General features: G+C 39.6%; 1 protein-coding gene across 2 annotated transcripts in view; it reads right to left on the bottom strand.

Annotated features, from left to right (window-relative positions):
* htr4 (5-hydroxytryptamine receptor 4) overlaps positions 1-17,263 on the bottom strand; it is a 148,273-nt gene extending 131,010 nt beyond the window's left edge. For both annotated transcript variants that reach the window (XM_063052733.1, XM_063052735.1), the window contains exon 1: positions 16,898-17,263. The gene's annotated coding sequence lies outside the window, so the exon portion shown is untranslated. The remainder of the gene's footprint in view (positions 1-16,897) is intronic.
* Positions 17,264-17,628: the final 365 nt, after the last annotated feature.

Here is a 17,628-nt window from a genome sequence, read left to right as displayed (position 1 = left end):
GCTTTTAGAGGATTTCCTGTGAAGGCAGCGCAGCATATATCAGCCAGATGGGGCGCCCAGTGGAAACACGCATTAAGGTGCACAGGAACTGTATCTGTTTGGGTTACTCAAAGAAAGCAATGGTAGCAGAACATTACATATGCAATGACCACAGGATTGACTTTGATGGCACAGAACTACTGAGCTGTGGCAATGGGTTTTGAGACTATCTAATGAAGGAAGCCATTGAAACAAAACTAGAGAAAAAGAATTTTAACAAAGGCAAAGGTCTCACTCTAAGTAAGAATTGAAATTCAGTTGTAAACAAGGTGGCACAGTGGAAACCTGATTGGATGAGGACTAACCAATCAGGAAGGATGGATGATGGGGGTATAAATACTGCTGGACTAGACATGCCCAGGCATTATCCCTGATGAAAATGGCAGAGTCTGTCATTGAAACGTCAGTTAAAATTGATATCTGTACCTGGCTGGAAGCCTGAGAAGAGATTTTTCATCATATATTCCGGGAAAGCACTAGATACTTTTTTGTTACTCTCATTATGTTTATAACTGAATATTGAGGTAATGGTGAACCAAACTGTCTGAGGGTAATACGCTATGAAACAATGCTAGCTATTTCCAGGCACTCTGAAAAACTGCCCTAAAAACATTTTTTTCTATTTTAGGTTCTCCCTTCTAAATCTATAATCTTATAATCTTAACTTCCCATAAGCCATGGTAATTTTAACAACTGCTGTAATAAAATACGGCAATATGACTGAAGAGGCAACATACCTACATACCCTCCGTTACACATCCTCATGTTATGAGAATGTTTTTTCACTTTCCATGACATGCTTGTGTGTATTTTTTTTAATGTAGCTGTAAAGACAACTGACTCTTGATGTCTAGTAGATTGGTCAATATATTTGGAATGTAATATAAATGTTTGAATAAATACTATATTCCAAGCAAGGATTTATCTTCCTATTTCATTAATCAACAGTTTATCAATGTCCCATCTGTCACTAAGTCTACATTTTAAAAATTTGAATGTATTGTTTTAATAAATTTGCATGCTTTCATTTATCCATCACTGATATCTGTTGTGAGATTTGTTGTTTTCTGGTGGCGTAATATACATTACCATAATATACAAAAATACAAAGAAATGAACAGCACAGAAGCAGAATCAAGAGATGGTTTTCATGGGTTTATGGACTATTCAGAAATGTGACGATGGAGGGGAAGAAGCTGTTTTTAAACCACTGAGTGTGGGTCTTTGGGCTTCCACACCTCCTCTCTGATGGTAGCAATGAGAAGAGGGCATGTTTCACATGGTGAGGCTCCGTAATGATGAACGTTGCCTTTTTGAGACACTGCCTCTTGAAGCCATTCTCGATGGTGTGGAGGGCTGTGCCTACGATAGAGCTGGCTGAATCTACAATCTTCTGCAATGCCTTTTGATCCTGCATTTTGGAGGCTCCAAATCTGACAGTGGCACAGCCAGTCAGAAGGCCCTTCATTGTACATCTGAAGAAACTTGATAAGAGTCTTTGGTGACATTCTAAATCTCCTCAAACTCTCAATGATGTTTAGCCATTGGCATAACTTCTTCATGACAACATCACTGAGCTGGGTCCAGGATTTGTATAGCCACTGAGAGATTGACGTGCAAACATTTGAAGCTGCTCATGCTTTCTACTAGGACCGGTGTGTGTTCTCCCGACTTCCCCTTCCTACATTCCCCAGCATATCAGTGGCAGTTATATGATTCACTCCACAATGTTCAAAGAGGTGAAGTGGGAGCTGCAGCTCCCATTCCTGATCAATGTTCAGTGATGCTAATTGTCAGTGAAAGGTCAATTGGAAGGTTAATGTCCAAAACATATTACTATGGTTTCGACCCGAAACATCAACTATTGTCTTTTCCATAGATGCTGCCTGGCCTGTTGAGTTCCTCCAGCACCTTGTGTGTGTTAGTATGGTTTAGTTTCAGATTGACAACTGGCTTTAATCTTTGAAACTTTTACCACAGAGTATACTATTTTCATACAACGCAAACAATTTTTAGATGTCAATTACAACAGCTGTAAGGTGACATTTTATATATTAGATTGTGAAATATTATTTTGTCTGTAATCTTTAGAATTCCCACATATTGTGATTCAGAATTACACTGTACAAAGACATGCACCAGATGTCTCTAAGTTTGCCTTCTCACTTAAGAAAGGAAAAAATTGGATTGCATGAGCCTGTTTCAACATGAAATAATGTCATCTCTAAAATTCTGTATCAACCCCATCTCCCCATGTTAACCCCACATCCTTCAAGAACCCTAATATCCATCAGTTTCCATTCTTAAAAGTTGCTGGTGAACGCAGCAGGCCAGGCAGCATCTCTAGGAAGAGGTGCAGTCAACGTTTCGGGCCGAGACCCTTCGTCAGGACTAACTGAAAGAAGAGCTAGTAAGAGATTTGAAAGTGGGAGGGGGAGGGGGAGGGGGAGATCTGAAATGATAGAAGAAGACAGGAGGGGGAGGGATGGAGCCAAGAGCTGGACAGTTGATTGGCAAAAGGGATATGAGAGGATCATGGGACAGGAGGCCTAGGGAGCAGGAAAAGGCGGGGGAGGGGGAAAAACCCAGGGGATGGGCAAGGGGTATAGTGAGAGGGACAGAGGGAGAAAAAGGAGAGAGAGAAAAAGAAAAAGAATTGTGTATATAAATAAATAACGGATGGGGTACCGGAGGAGATGGGGCATTAGCGGAAGTTTGAGAAGTCAATGTTCATGCCATCAGGTTGGACGCTACCCAGATGGAATGTAAGGTGTTGTTCCTCCAACCTGAGTGTGGCTTCATCTTTACAGTGGAGGAGGCCGTGGATAGACATATCAGAATGGGAATGGGACATGGAATTAAAATGTGTGGCCACTGAAAAATCCAGCTTTCTCTGGCAGACAGAGCGTAGGTGTTCAGCGAAATGATCTCCCAGTCTGCGTCGGGTCTCACCAATATATAGAAGGCCACATCGGGAGCACCGGACGCAGTATATCACCCCAGTCGACTCACAGGTGAAGTGTCGCCTCACCTGGAAGGACTGTCTGGGGCCCTGAATGGTGGTAAGGGAGGAAGTGTGAGAGCATGTGTAGCACTTGTTCCTCAGCTTTTATGTGTGTAGCCCCCGGCCACCCTCAGGGTCGCTGGGCTCGCTGTCGTCTGGGGAAACAACCCTCGGCCCCGCCAAACTGGGTAAGAGTTTGTGTGGATGCTGTATGATGTTGCTTGAAATCCCAGCATCTGCAGATTTCCTCGTGTTTGAGTTTACACTCTTAGTGCTGAACATATTCAGTGGCTGAACTACACACACTTAAACATCATGAACGAAAATTCCAAGAAAACATTGTGATTTTTTAAATCCCCTGTTATTATGTCCTGAATATTTGATTCTGTTATTTCTTATGAATGAGATCAAATAGTAAGCTTTTGATATGCTATTTTCTTTCTTCCTCCTTAGTTGACCAACAGGGTGACATTTGCTTCTTTCCAATCCATGGAGATGAGAATAAAGAATCTTGGAATTCTCGATCACAACTGATGCACCATAATCTCTGCAGCCGTCTTTTTTAAAACTTGAGATGTATATAATCACATCTGAAGGATTTATCATCATTATTCCTATTATTTTTTACAGGTCTCTTATTAATATTAATTAATCTAGTTTCACGCTTTCATTATCCCATTACTACTACGTCGACTCAGGCCTAGCGGGCCGGTGTCAGGCACGATGACGGACTCTCCACTTCTCCCTCTCCCTCATCAATGTGTTCAGTTCATCTACATTAGCCGCGCTGCTGTCTTCTAGGAGCTTGTTGTCCATAGTCTTGGGAGGGCGCCCAGGGTTCATCCTCCCGTGCTTGGGCTCCCATATGATGACTAGGCTGGCAGGTAGCTCGGGGCAGCGTAGACAGTGCCCCGCTAGTTGCAGTCTTCTTGCCTTGATTTTAATGGTGAGCATTGGTAGGTCATCATAGAGCTCAACATTCATCATGTGCTGTTGCCAAGTCACATCAAAAGCCAACCCATTAGTTCCTTGCAAAGTTTGTTATGTTTTTCATGTCTTGATTTGAAGAACCAAAATATTTATTTGACTTTGTTGTTGTTTCCTTCATTTCTATTATTATTCTCCATTTCTCTGCTAATCTTTTCTACTGCAATTTGTAGTGCACTCTAACTGGCAGAGAATGAAAGTCCTACTCTAACTGTTAACTGTCTAGGAAATTAGTCTTAAGGTGACACAGTTTCAAACTCTAGTTCAGTGATTTTCATAATTTTCTGACTAATCTCACAAAAATGTTTGTAACAAAAATATTTCTGGGACCTTGCCTCCAGTTTTTTTTCCCTTTATTCTAGGACAATCTATATAGAAATCTGTTTCAAATTAATTTGCATTAAAAATTTGGCTGAGGAATATTGGATATTTCATACTCCCAAATAATCCTTCTAGTACAAACATAGGAAGTATTTATAAACACAAATGTAATATTTTTCAAAATTGATATGCTTGACCTCTTTTTGGCTTAACCAAACTCCTCATTTCAACACTGCACTTCAGAAGTCATTCAAGTATAAAAATCTTAATTAATTTCAATGTTAACTTGCTGCATTTCTTAAAAAGAGCCATTCTCTTTAGTAGCTATCACTAGTGTCCATGGAGTTGGAAAAGACCTCTTCAATGAGCTATTGTTTTAGGGCAATTTTGTATTTATTTTCACAAGTCAACCGAAAAAGAAATAAGTGAATTTGAAAAGAAGCAACATGTAGCTTTGGAAAAGAGGAACCAATCCAAGATCAAGGTCCTTTTCTGGTATGTTAAGATGAGTAAAAGCTGCTCAGCTTCATCAAGTGCATTAAAGTTTTGATCTATGCCTAATTAATGCATGCGGCTTCATTTTCAAGTGCACAAAGCTATGACAAGTTGTTTAAAACCAAGGTGTCGGAAAACTTATGTTTATTCTAAACCCAAATAACTTCCTTCAAAGTATGAGCAATTATGTTGTCCAGACAAGTCTTATCCATCGTGTCCTTTCAGAATGTCTGTGGAAACCCCAGCTTAAATTCTTAAAGAAAGAATTTTAGAACAGAAAGTTATCTGTTTTTGCAGTTCATCAATGAGGCATAATGTCAACATTGCGGTATGCTTTGTGATAACTAGCTTTAGCAGTGCAGAAGTCTTTGTACAATCTGCACGGACTTTCAGTTCACCCCTAAGTTCAGAAAGGTCTATTTTTAGGCTGGTGATTCTAAGATTTTTTTTATTACTGAGTGAAGATTTCAAACATCAGCTCTTAAGTTTCTTGAGCTTCAAGCTAGTGATATAATAAGCATTAACGATCCTGCTGAGGGCTATTTAGAAATGATCCGATTTCTTCAAACTTTTTGGGTTTGTTTTACTGCTATTGGTAAAAATGAGATTCTTGACATAGGATGGTAAACACCTTTATGTCTTTCTAGTAAAGTAGCAGATGCACCCAAAATTAGATCAAAAATAGGTATTTGCTCAGTGTACACCGCACAGTAAAAAACTTTACCTCACTGTCCAGATATCTGCCACCCATTAATTTTACCCATCCACTATTATACTCAAGATTTCCTAGTTCCATTTTCTGGATCCACCAATGCATGAACCCCATAAAGAGCTGATCAACCTTCCAAAGTCTAATACCTTCTCTACCACAAGTTGAACTATAAGCCAGTAACCACTTGTGAATTCTACCCCAAGGTAAATACCTGGACATGGCTTCATGTTCAGTACTGTCTGAAGTCTTGGCCATCAGTAACGACTGAAATTTGCAGTGGTAGGCTGATGACTGAAAAGATGTTTGACCAGCTCCACCCTGTGACTGCTACACTATCACCTCTGGACCTTGGAATCATTTATAGATCCAAAGAATTTAATCATAGATCCCATGAATTTGTGACCTACATAGAACATGATCGGAATCATCATTTATAAACAGTATATGTTCTCCTTTCACACTACATTGAAAATGAGTGATGATTGAGATAGTTGAGCACCAAGTTTGATAGTTCAACTATAGTTTGGAATTATGCTACAATGGGTGAAATTGTACTGGAAGAATGAGGCCAAGCCAAACAAAATTCTATATACTATACACTGTATGTTGCTCTTTTCAAGGTAAGGTATTGGCCAGTCCTAGTTGATTTTTTTTTTCTATTTGCTTTCTATAATTAAATAAGTGATACAACACCTGTGGCAAATAGTGGACGTGAGCCATTTTAAGAATTATCCTTGTGAATAATGCTGCCATGGCAGAATTTGTTAAATTTTAAGTGCTGAAAGCACAGATCATAGGTTTATGAGTGGAGCAATAGACACACAAAAATCCTCTCCCTCTGCTTTTTGGAGAAGAAACAATGGAAGATGCAAGGTTGGACCGTAACCAGAGGAAAATTCTGATGAGCAGAGGTAACAACAGACATAGCACGAGGCAATGGTGCATCTACACCCAAATCATGGAGGTTAGAACAGACAAAAAATCAGAGGAAGGGACACATACTCAGGATGAGAAATGAAGAGGCCATCCTCTTGGAAGCAGATGTGAGGTTACCTGAGGAGACATCATTAACCGTAGTGTAGAGCAAAGAAACCATAGTTCACTAACAGGGCTGGAGGGGCTGGGGAGACGGTTGGGGTGGGCGGTAGCATTGCAACCGATTAGTACAGAGTTATTTAGTGTTCTTTTTCTTTTGATTTTCATTATTAATGTAAGAATGTAACTCATGTGCCTGATATAATACTGGATGTACTGCTTTAAGAATATGACCATCCGGTCTGCTCATACACTATTAGTATCGAAGAGGTTTGGTTTGTTGTCTGTGAGCTAGTATGATGAACAGAACTGCCCTCTGTCCGTCTCTGCAAGATATTTTGTTCAATAAAGCACATTGTTACTTTAACTCACAAGAACAATAAGGCCACTTGGCTCTTCAAGTCTCCCCATATGTTAAGAATGATTGTAGCTGATCTCCTCCCTTTGTGCCATTTTACAGCACCATCCCCATATCTTTTTGATTCTCTCAATGATCACTAAACTATGGTTTTCTCTTTTGATTGAATACAATGACTGTGTCTCTACAATCCTTCAAGGTAGAAACTCCATAGTTTTACTTCATCTGAATGAAGAAATATCTCCCTTCTTTCTGTCTGAGGATCCAGCCATCAAGTTATGGCCTCTAGTCCTGGCCTCCTCAGCCAAGGAAAACATTGTCCCTGCATTCAGCCTGTCAAGTTCTTAAAGAATTTTGTAGGTTTGAATGAGATCTTTCCTTTTTTTCTAGACTCCAGAGAATGCTGGCCTAGTTTACTGAATCCCTTATCATATGACAAACCTACCATTGCTGAGCCGATCATGTTAATTTTCACTACATTTCCTCTATGGCAAGTGTATCTCTTCTTAGGTAAGGAGACCAAAACTGTGCCCATTTCTCCAGGTGTGGTTTTACCATGGCTGTATACAATTGCAATAAGACATCTTATTCAAACCTTTTTGTAATAAAGGCTAATCTACTATTTGGCCTCTTATTGCTTGTAGACTAACCTTCAACCACTTATATAAAGCGCACCTGGGTCCCTTTGAAAATCAATACTACCCATTATTTCTCACTATTTAATAAAACTGATTTTCTGGTGTTTGAGCCCAAGTGGAAACCTTCACATTTTCTAGAGGGTCGTGAGAATAGAAGTTTGCAAGTCGACATAGCGGTGAAGAAGTCCTTCAACAGTCAGGGAACTAAGTTTAGGAGTAGGAACATGCAGTAGTTATATACAGTAAGTCATTGGTCAGTCTGCACTTGGAGTATTGTGTGCAGTATTGATCACCCTGTTATAGGAAAGACATTGTTAAGCTGGAGAGGGTGCTGAAAAGATTTACAAGGGTGCAGCCTGGACTAGAGGGCCAGAATTATAACCAGAAGTTGGCCACACTGGACAGTTATTCCTTGAGGCTCTCAAGAATGAGGGGTAACCTCACAGATGTTTATAAAGTCATGAAGGGTATGGATTTTAAGATAATAAGTGTGACAGGGTCCTGAATTACCCCTATGAACTGTGCTTTTGAAAAGAGAGAGAGAAAGAAAGAAAGAGAGAGACGAAGACTAACTTTTGGACTGTCACCTTAAGGCACGACAAAGAACTTTTGGATTTCTGCTGAGTTGGAGAGAGAGAGCACCGAGCAGCTCGTAAGTCGCTATGGTGACCGAGTGCAGCGTTATTTGATGGACAATCGATATTATAGTTTCTCTGGAGTATGTTTATACTTTCTCCCAGGATATTAGCCTGCTTGTACATTTCTTACACAGACAAAGGAAGGAGGAGTTATTTGAGAGACAGTTGGTACTCAGTACGGTGAGATGAAAAGGAGGTCTGATGATAGACCTCAGGCACACTGAATGAGATATGTAGTGCCTACAGAAAAAGTGGGTTATTGGAGGATCAATCAGGCAAATCAATCAGTGGCTCTTGCAGTGAGAAAGGGGATTGACCGGTGGGGAGTTGTCCATGTTTCCACCCTTGCCTGGGTTGATGATTCCACCACAGAAGAACGGTCCCCTTTGTTGTGGTCACAGTCGGTGACTTTTAAAGGATTTCAGAGGACAATGGGAAGATCGACAGCGTCAGCTTATCTGAAGACTCAAATCTCTCCCTCTCTCTCTCTCCATCACTACTCAACACAACAGCACGAACTGAACTGAACTTATCTCATTGTCGTAAGGCTATCTATTTACCCCTAGACTTGAAGAAGCTTGGTTTTCATATATTTTTCCACACATATTTATATATAATCATTGCTAACCTGTTTGATTTATCTGCATTTAAATTACTGTATTGCATAGTTACTAATAAATAATATTAGTTAATAGCAATACTGGACTCCAAAGTGTTTTCCATTTCTGCTGGTTCGTTAACCCGTCACGGGGTACGTGACAATAAGATCATCATCTTTTCCCCATGGTTTCCCCCACAGATACAAGATAAAAGGACAGAGATTTAAAGGAGACCTAAGAGGTAACTTATTTACATGGAATCAGTTGCCAGAGGAAATGTTGTACAATTGCAGAGGCATTTGAATAGGTACATTGAGTGGTTGTGGAGAGTTATGAACCAAACATGGGCAACTGGGACTAGTCGGGAGGATACTGTGGTTTGCATGCACCACTTGGGCCAAAGGGTTTGTTTCTCTGCTGCATTGCTCTATTCCACCTCCCATGATCTTGCCCACTCACTGTATCACTTTAAAACATACTTTTCAGTGTCCCCCCATTCATAGTCCCACCTAGTTTAGTATCATCAGCAAACCTGGAAAATTGATATTTAATTCTCTCGGTCAAATTGTTGATAAAGCTTATGAAAAATTGTGGCTTACGCATCAATTTGTGTAGTTCTCCTTTAGTTACAACCTATCCGCTAAGAACAATGTACTTACTGCCACTCTTTGCTTTTTGTCCAATAACCAATTCACAATGCGTGTCAGTATATTCTTCCCTATTCCATGCACTCTGACTTTCTGGTCAACCTCCTGGGCTGCACCATTTTGAACACATTTTGAAGACCTAATCATCACATCTGAAAGAACTCTAGCAAGTTAGTCAAACTTATGATTTTTCACTCAATCCTATTATTCTTTTGAAGGTGTTGTCATTGCTTTTTTCATTATAGATTTCATCATTTCCCTACCAGTGAACAGATAACAGATCCATCCATAGTTCTCAAATTTTTCTCTGCCATCTCTTTTAAATGGCGAGGCTGCTGTAATGTATAGGAATAAATCCAGACTTTATAGATCTTTGGAAGATGATATCAGAGCATTCATTGTCTCTCCAGCCATCTCTTTAAAAACTCTGGGGTTTAATTCATTGGTCCTTAGGATTTATCAGTTTTGAAGTTCACCAAATTGTCTAGTCCTATGTTTGAATAATATTTTGTTCTTTGTGGGCATGTGTCCAAGTGGTTAAGGCATTGGACTGGCGATCTGAAGATCGTGAGTTTGAGCCCCAGCCGAGGCAATGTGTTGTGTCCTTGAGCAAGGCACTTAATCACACATTGCTCTGCGACGACACTGGTGCCAAACTGTGTGGGTCCTAATGCCTTTCCCTTGGACAACATTGGTGTCGTGGAGAGGGGAGACTTGCAGCATGGGCAACTGCTGGTCTTCCATACAACCTTGCCCAGGCCTGCGGCCTGGAGAGTGAAGACTTTCCAGGCGCAGATCCATGGTCTCGCAAGACTAACGGATGCCTTATATTTGTTCTTTGTTCTCATTAAACTCTGATTATCTAATGCATTTGTATGTTTTGTGTGTCTTCGTCCATGAAGAGAATTGCAAACTGAATGTTTAATTCCCATTATAAATTCTCGCCGGCTATCTTCTAGTACCTCTGTCAGAGATGCTGCTTGATTAGCCAATGGACATCAGATGGTGAAGGGGAAGGAAAATGAAGATATTACTTCTGTATTTTTAGGTGGAAACAGAAGAGATATTATCTCTTGGTTCTGTGGAACATCATTATGATTTTTCAAACAACCTTAGGCTTATTAACATGAAAAGATTCAGCTCTGACCTGGACTGAGAGGTAACATACATCAAAGTTGCTGGTGACGCAGCAGGCCAGGCAGCATCTATAGGAAGAGGCGCAGTCGACGTTTCAGGCCGAGACCCTTCGTCAGGACTAACTGAAGGAAGAGGTGACTGAGAGGTGACAACTTCCTTCAATAATACATGTATTATACACAAGAGACTACTTTACTTAAAGAGAGGCCATTCTGTCAAGGCAGTCGTGTTAAATTTATTCTCTCAGAGTCACTATACTCAACCAAACTGGGCAAAATGGATGTAACCCGTTCACCTAGAAATCACATATACTATGATTGAAAATATAAGTAATAGCTCCGTTCATTAATTTATTTATCTGCATGGCACATTCTGAATCATTTGATCTAAAAGCAATAAATAAATCTTTATAGAGAGAATAGCAGCCGCATCACATCTTGTCAATCTCTTCTTTCTCATTTCAAAGATCAGAAAGGTGAATTTCTTCCATGGGCCACACATCACGTTGACTCAGTTAAGGAGCAATTTTCTATGACTCATTCTGCTTATACCACAGATGCTCCAATATATGATTTATAAATTGATAAGCTGCATCCTGAAACAGATTTCCAATGGTTTAGAGAATCTGATCTTTTGGTCTGCGAATTTTGTTTATCTATTCTGGCAAGCTTATATGCTTTCTGACTTACCCCTTGCATTTCATAGGTCTTCTCTCCAGAACCCATTTTTCATAATGTCTACTCTCACTGCTCTGCTTGGCACGGATTCAACTTAAAACCTTTTCCCAATGAGTTTTGCAGAGGAAGCAGCTTGTATTAATTGAAAAGGTTTTAAAATTTTGAAATGACTTCAAATTGGACATAAGGAATGAAGGGGATGTTTTTCCTCACTTTATCAGTTGCTGTCAGTCTATTCTCAGCACTTCATTGAAGGAAATGAAGAGTGGATTTTATAGAAACCACAAATCCTCCTACCTCACAACATTCTTTGGCTTTTCTGTAAAACATCAGAATTCTCTTTCCATCAGAATTCTCTTTCCATTGCGTTGTACTAATAGTAAATCAATTGACATAGCAACAGATGGCTGATTTCCCCCACTCAGACAGCAGCCTAAAATAAATTACATTATTTTCAATTTTCCTTTACGTAAGAAGTCAATTGATAGCTTATATACAGTAAAACCCCTTCTATCTACGGAACTATAAGTTAGCTTGAAACCTGGCTTCGGCTAATAGTGAAAATATTCCTGTTTTTTTGGGTTGGGAAATAAATGAATAGACTGTTTTGTTTTAGCATCAGGAATGCTTCATGTAAAACAAAGTGCTGCTTTCAAGTTTGCCACATTTGAGCTGTAAAGAAACTTCCTCCAAATGTGTTAAATCCAACCCCTGAAAATAAACATTCTGCCATAGCTTTAGTTTGTCTTCCCATTACTTTATCCCCACTAACTGGTGGCAGAAATTTTAAAGTGCAATACAACTGTAATTACTCTTTTAAAATAATTAAGTATGCTTTTACGTGAGTTCAGTTGCTTTCATTTTGCAGTCAGTGGTGAAGTGTGGCATTTGCCACTGATCTTGAAAGAAGATCTTACTATCTCTACAGCATCGACTTGTTTCCAATTTTGGATCTTTGAGACATCATGTCTGTGGATCTCTATTATTGAGTAGATTATATCAAACTAACAGTGCTTCATAACATATTCAATAATCCTCATAGAAGGCAGGCCAAACTATACCAAAATATACAATATTTTAACTAATGTTTAAAAATATTTACAGAGCATGAAATAGAAATATGATAATTGTAAAAGCAGCAATTTTATAAGCATATCTTAGAAGACTAACTTTTAATGTAAAGTTAATTATTTTGAAATATTTATCTTGAGTAATTATTTGGAGGGCTAAAAAGATATTTTTCCATATTGTATTGTACTATGGCGATTCAGTCACATAAAATGATGTTTCATATGAGTTTGTTGAGTAAGAATTTTATTAGATAAGACCATCATCATAATTCAGTTCTGCAAAATACATATATTGCTACAGTGAGAATATTTCAGAAAAACTACATTTCTTGTAAGTTGACAGATTTCTATAAGACATGCTGGAAAGGGTTGCAACATAATACACTATGTTGAATAAGAGTAAGGGACCAGGAAAGCAGTTCAGCATTGAACTGAACACACAGAAATCCCCAAGCTTTGTATTATAACTACAAAATTCAGACAATTAATTTGTATGTTTTCATTATTATGAACTTCCATTGGAAAATATAGTTGGAAAATATGTGGATTATTATTAATATTTACCTCCACATGTCCAAAATATTTTTTCTCATCTATGTAACCTGTGGTTCACTTGGCTGGAATATGAATTTATGATGATAAGCTCACTACGTTAATGAATTTCGTTTTGACTCTACAGATCCAAGATCATTTTGAAGGTGACTTCATTTACCCACAGATAAGCTCATCTTCCTTTACAAATATTGATATGTCCCACTGAAACAGTAAAGAGCACAAGAGTCAGTGCCAGGATAAACTTGCAGATTTTATGATTGGATTCGAAACTTCACAGTTTTGTCATCTGGTTTCCATAATTTTTATTGCCTTTGGTAAAGCAGAAGAACTGTGTCTAAAAGCAATGCCAGAATATTTAAATCCCGCCCATTTCATACACTTCACAAATTTCAAAACCCAAAGTATTCACTGATGAAACAGTTAAGTCTTTAGTTTGCTGAACAAATGCTATCCAACATTGCAATGTTAAAGGGTGACAATTAGTCATATTTACCCCGTGCCCATATCAGGGTACTTATGAAATATAGCTCAGTCTGATGCATGTGTAATTCTGCTGTGTTGCTCTTTTTAGCTTGAGCTCTAAGAAGGAAATAAATTGACTGTCAAAAATCATTTCACTTTTTTAATAAAGTATCTTTATTGTAAGACCAGATGCTCTTAGTTGTGCAGTGAATAAATTATTGTATGCACTTCAATGAAAACTTTCATAAGTATTTCCAATTCATCCAAATTTCATAATGAAATTCTTCATGAGAAACTTGTTCTCTGTCTTTATGTTACTTCGAAGTATCCAGAAAAGTCCGCTTTCTGGCAAACTACCTTTCCACTACCTTACCAAACCACTACCTGGCAAACAAATTGTACTGCATGCAGCTAGATGTTTAGGTGAAAAATTGAAACTATTTTTTTTCGGTGTCACAAGTACTGGCCTGGTTGGATACATTCATGACTGCAAATTGACATATTGATTTCTTTTCACATTGGTACTTCACATATTATTTCGTGGTTAATTACTGGAGAGACCCAAGTTCAAGTTAGTGAAAACTACTCTTTCCCTTTAAGTGCCTTTTCCAGCTGCCAGGTTAAAGGATTGCTACATTCATCATCTACAGGTCCTCCTATTTTGTTAATAATCTAATTGTGAGTGCTATATAAAACGATATTGCACAAACTTCAGAGAAAGATGAAAATTTGTGAATGTGTCAAGTGTTGATAAGGAACAGTTTTATTATTTAGACAAGGTCAAGTATAATTTCACAAGACAGAAAATCAAACATCAACATAAATGCTGGCTATTATTCCCATGCAAATTCAACCAAAATCACGAAAGTTATTGTCTATTTTATGCTGATCTCTGCACACAAGAGAATAGAAGCAGGAAATGGCCACTTGGCCCCTTAAGCCTTCCCCACCATTCAATGATCAGCTGGCTGATCCGCTCCAGGATTCATCTCCTCTTCTGTGGCAGATCTTCACCGCTCTCAATTCCAAAATCTTCCGAACACTTCCTTCCTAAATACTGCATCTCCAGTGATCTATCCACGACAGCCTTCCCAGGTAGAAAATTTGCTGGCAAAGTAGATTAAATTCAGCTTTAAGTGCACAATTTAAACATTTGCTGTGAGAGTGTATGGGATGGGTCACTATGGCACAGCAGGTAGTGCTCCTGCCTCTCAGCTTCAGAGACCCAGGTTCAACCCAGCGCTGCTGTCTGAGAGGAATTTATATGCTCTCCCTATTATCAGGTGCTTTGTTTTTCTCCCCCAACAGCCCAAAGACGGGTTGGTTGGTAGACTAATTGGCTGCCCGGTAAGTTATAGCTGAGATATCAAGGCATTTCACCCAACGTTCCCAAATTTTGAACAATTAGTCACTCTTAACCTTTGAATGCTTCAGACAAGTCATGAGTGCCTTTTTTTTTAACCCCTAAGCTGAAATACAGGGGTGAGCAGATGTTTTCTGTCTCCCGCCCCGCTCCATACTCAGTTACGGTAAACTATTATCGACAGGTCAGTAATCTCGAAAGCACGCCCTGAAATTTTGATTGATTTCTTGGGATTGTTTTTGTTACAGAAGTGACACGATGATGGTGCATTGATCTCGCAAGTACAGGTTCAGCGAACAAGCATCTCCAGGTTATTATAATAACGCGAATTTATTATAAATTTATTCTAAAAGTTAAAGTGGAGCAAAACAGGGAAGAATAACTGTTGCACTGTAAAGGTAGACCTGCATAGCCTGCGATTCCCGTGAACGCTATATGTCAGGGTGCAGCATAGTGCCATACTTGCAGTCTGAAGGAGAAATCCACAACCACAAGCACACAAAAGCGGCGCTCATGTGTGGACATTCACAATTGCAACAAACAACGGAGGCAGCATCCGCAGGTTCTTCCTTGATTTTTCTTTCACTGTGTTCTTCCATGAAGATAAGAATTGGTTTATCAAATTTCTGCCAAGGGAAATTAATCTGGTGCCATTGCATTTACAGTACAGTATTGCTTTCATTCTTTCGGATGGACATAGAGGAGGAGATGCTGTGTCGCCGCTTTGGTGTGATGATTGCTGGCGCATCTCCTTTAGATACAACGTGGAGTTTCGGGGTTTTCTGCCAGTCAGGCGCGATGCATATCCAACTCAGGATGCCGGGCAACTTGCAGAGGAACCTGCAGGCGCTGGAGTTTCTTTGCGCCTGGTACTCTCCTCGCCTTTTAGCAGGTGGAGCCGGGAGGTTGTGGGGGGGGGGGGGCAGCATTTTTGAACATTATTGATGCAGATAGGAAACATGCCCTAGTATTTCAGGGCAAGTTTCTGCACTGAAAAAAGTATTTGGCTTTCCCGAAATGAGATACATCTGACCATTGCACAAGGTAATAAGTAACGGGCATCCTCACATATGCCCATTCTACTGTAAAAGTGATGTGACCAGGAATGGATCGCAGAGGTACAATATTTTGCGACTACTCAACCAATTTCGCAGGCAGTTCACAATAACAAAGCGCACACGCGCTCACAGCTTGGAAAAGCTGTGCTCTTGAGTGTCACCTACAGCTAGAACTCGTTCTCCAAAACCTATGGCTGGATCCAGGAACTGCTGTAATAGACTGCAATATTTCACATCGTGGTAAGGTCTCCTTCAGGCCAAATTACACCCAATCACACTGATGACCTGGTAAAGATCAACTTTCATCTAGTGCAGTTACATGTTGAATGATCTAAATGGACTTAAAGGCAATGAGTAAGGAATTGTAAAGATGTACGAATATTCTATTCCCGCGCACGATTCAGTAAAACCATGTTATCAAAAAAAAACATATCACTATGGTTCTCCATTCCCATTGTTAATTTGGTAATTCACAAATGACTATTGAGCCACTTGACGGGAGGACAGGCAGCAATGCGTTGTGTCTACACACTCCTCTTTTCATTTCCTATCATATTTAAATGTTGTTCAGTTCTACAAGTATCAGCGCGCGATGCTTTTCTCTGTAAAATACAGCTGATGTTTACTGAGGGGTTAGTGTCTGTCACCAGTACTGTGCGATACACTTAAGTCCAGCGGCATTTTTCAAGAGCACACAAAATAGAGTGAATACCGTAAACCGTTCGCGTTTTATTCCGCGGTCTGAATTGCGACAAGTCCTTCCACCTACTCTTCCCTTCCAATTCATTCATCCGGAGCCGCACCTCTCAGTCGAGCTCAAAACGTGAAAACTAGTTTACAGAAGTTCCAAATATAATTAAATTACGTTTAATTTACCGTGTACATTTTTTATTGTGGATTTAGAATTAAATCTAACAATTGAAAGAATATTCCCTCACTTGCAAACTAGCGAGGAGTCAGATGATGCGAATCCATTAGTCTCCCAATTAATGAGAAGCAGAGCAAAGTAAGAAACATCCATTACATTCTTCTGTTGCTTATCCATGTAAACAACATCTCAGCGTTCTTTCACACAACAAACATAGGAAGTAAAATATCTTACCATTTCAATTCGGCGATGTGATTTACTACGCTTGCAAAATGCTAGATGTCTTCATGGCAACATGTCTCAGTACGACGGGTAAGGATCGAAATAAAGTGTTCTGTTTACAATCGGAAATTATTCATTTGTGGAACTATGGTTTGCGAAATATCTCGTTTCAGAACAGTGGAGCTGTAAAGAGTCTATCGTAATAATGCCAGTCACATTCGGTCTGCTGAATAAACCGGAGAGAGTCTTTCAAGGCACCAGAAGCTCTTTTCAATTAGGAAGTGTGCATTTTAAGGATATAGTGTCACTTTGCTACTCTGGCTGCTGCCGGATCGAAACATCCCGCAGAACATAACAAAGAGCAAATCATGAACTGAGCTTCGCTCCTTACTCCAGCTGTATGATGCTATCAGGTTGGAACTGAGTAGATCGCTGGGGAAGGAAGGGGAGGGGGGAGGATAACAAACGCCTCTTCGTTGGTTTCTGAACAACGGGAGATGAGGGACGAAATGGAAGAAGATGGAGTGGTATCTCTTAGAAGACAACAGCTTCTTTGTACTGCCTCGCACTCAGCCACTCACTCTCTCGCAAGAAGTCTCCAGCTGATTTTCTTGACAGCCGGAGTACTAATTCAGGCACGAAGATCATTCACAGGCCAGCTCACTAACAGGGGATGATCGCATTAAACCAAGGTTCTGCAGCTAAATGAAATGTCCTTGCTGCCGTGACCATTGTACTCCTTC

This window comes from Mobula hypostoma, chromosome 7 (genome assembly GCF_963921235.1).
Source record: "Mobula hypostoma chromosome 7, sMobHyp1.1, whole genome shotgun sequence".
Classification (NCBI taxonomy): Eukaryota; Metazoa; Chordata; class Chondrichthyes; order Myliobatiformes; family Myliobatidae; genus Mobula; species Mobula hypostoma.
The sequence above is the reverse complement of the archived record's forward strand: the minus strand, read 5'-3'. Positions and strand labels throughout refer to the sequence as shown.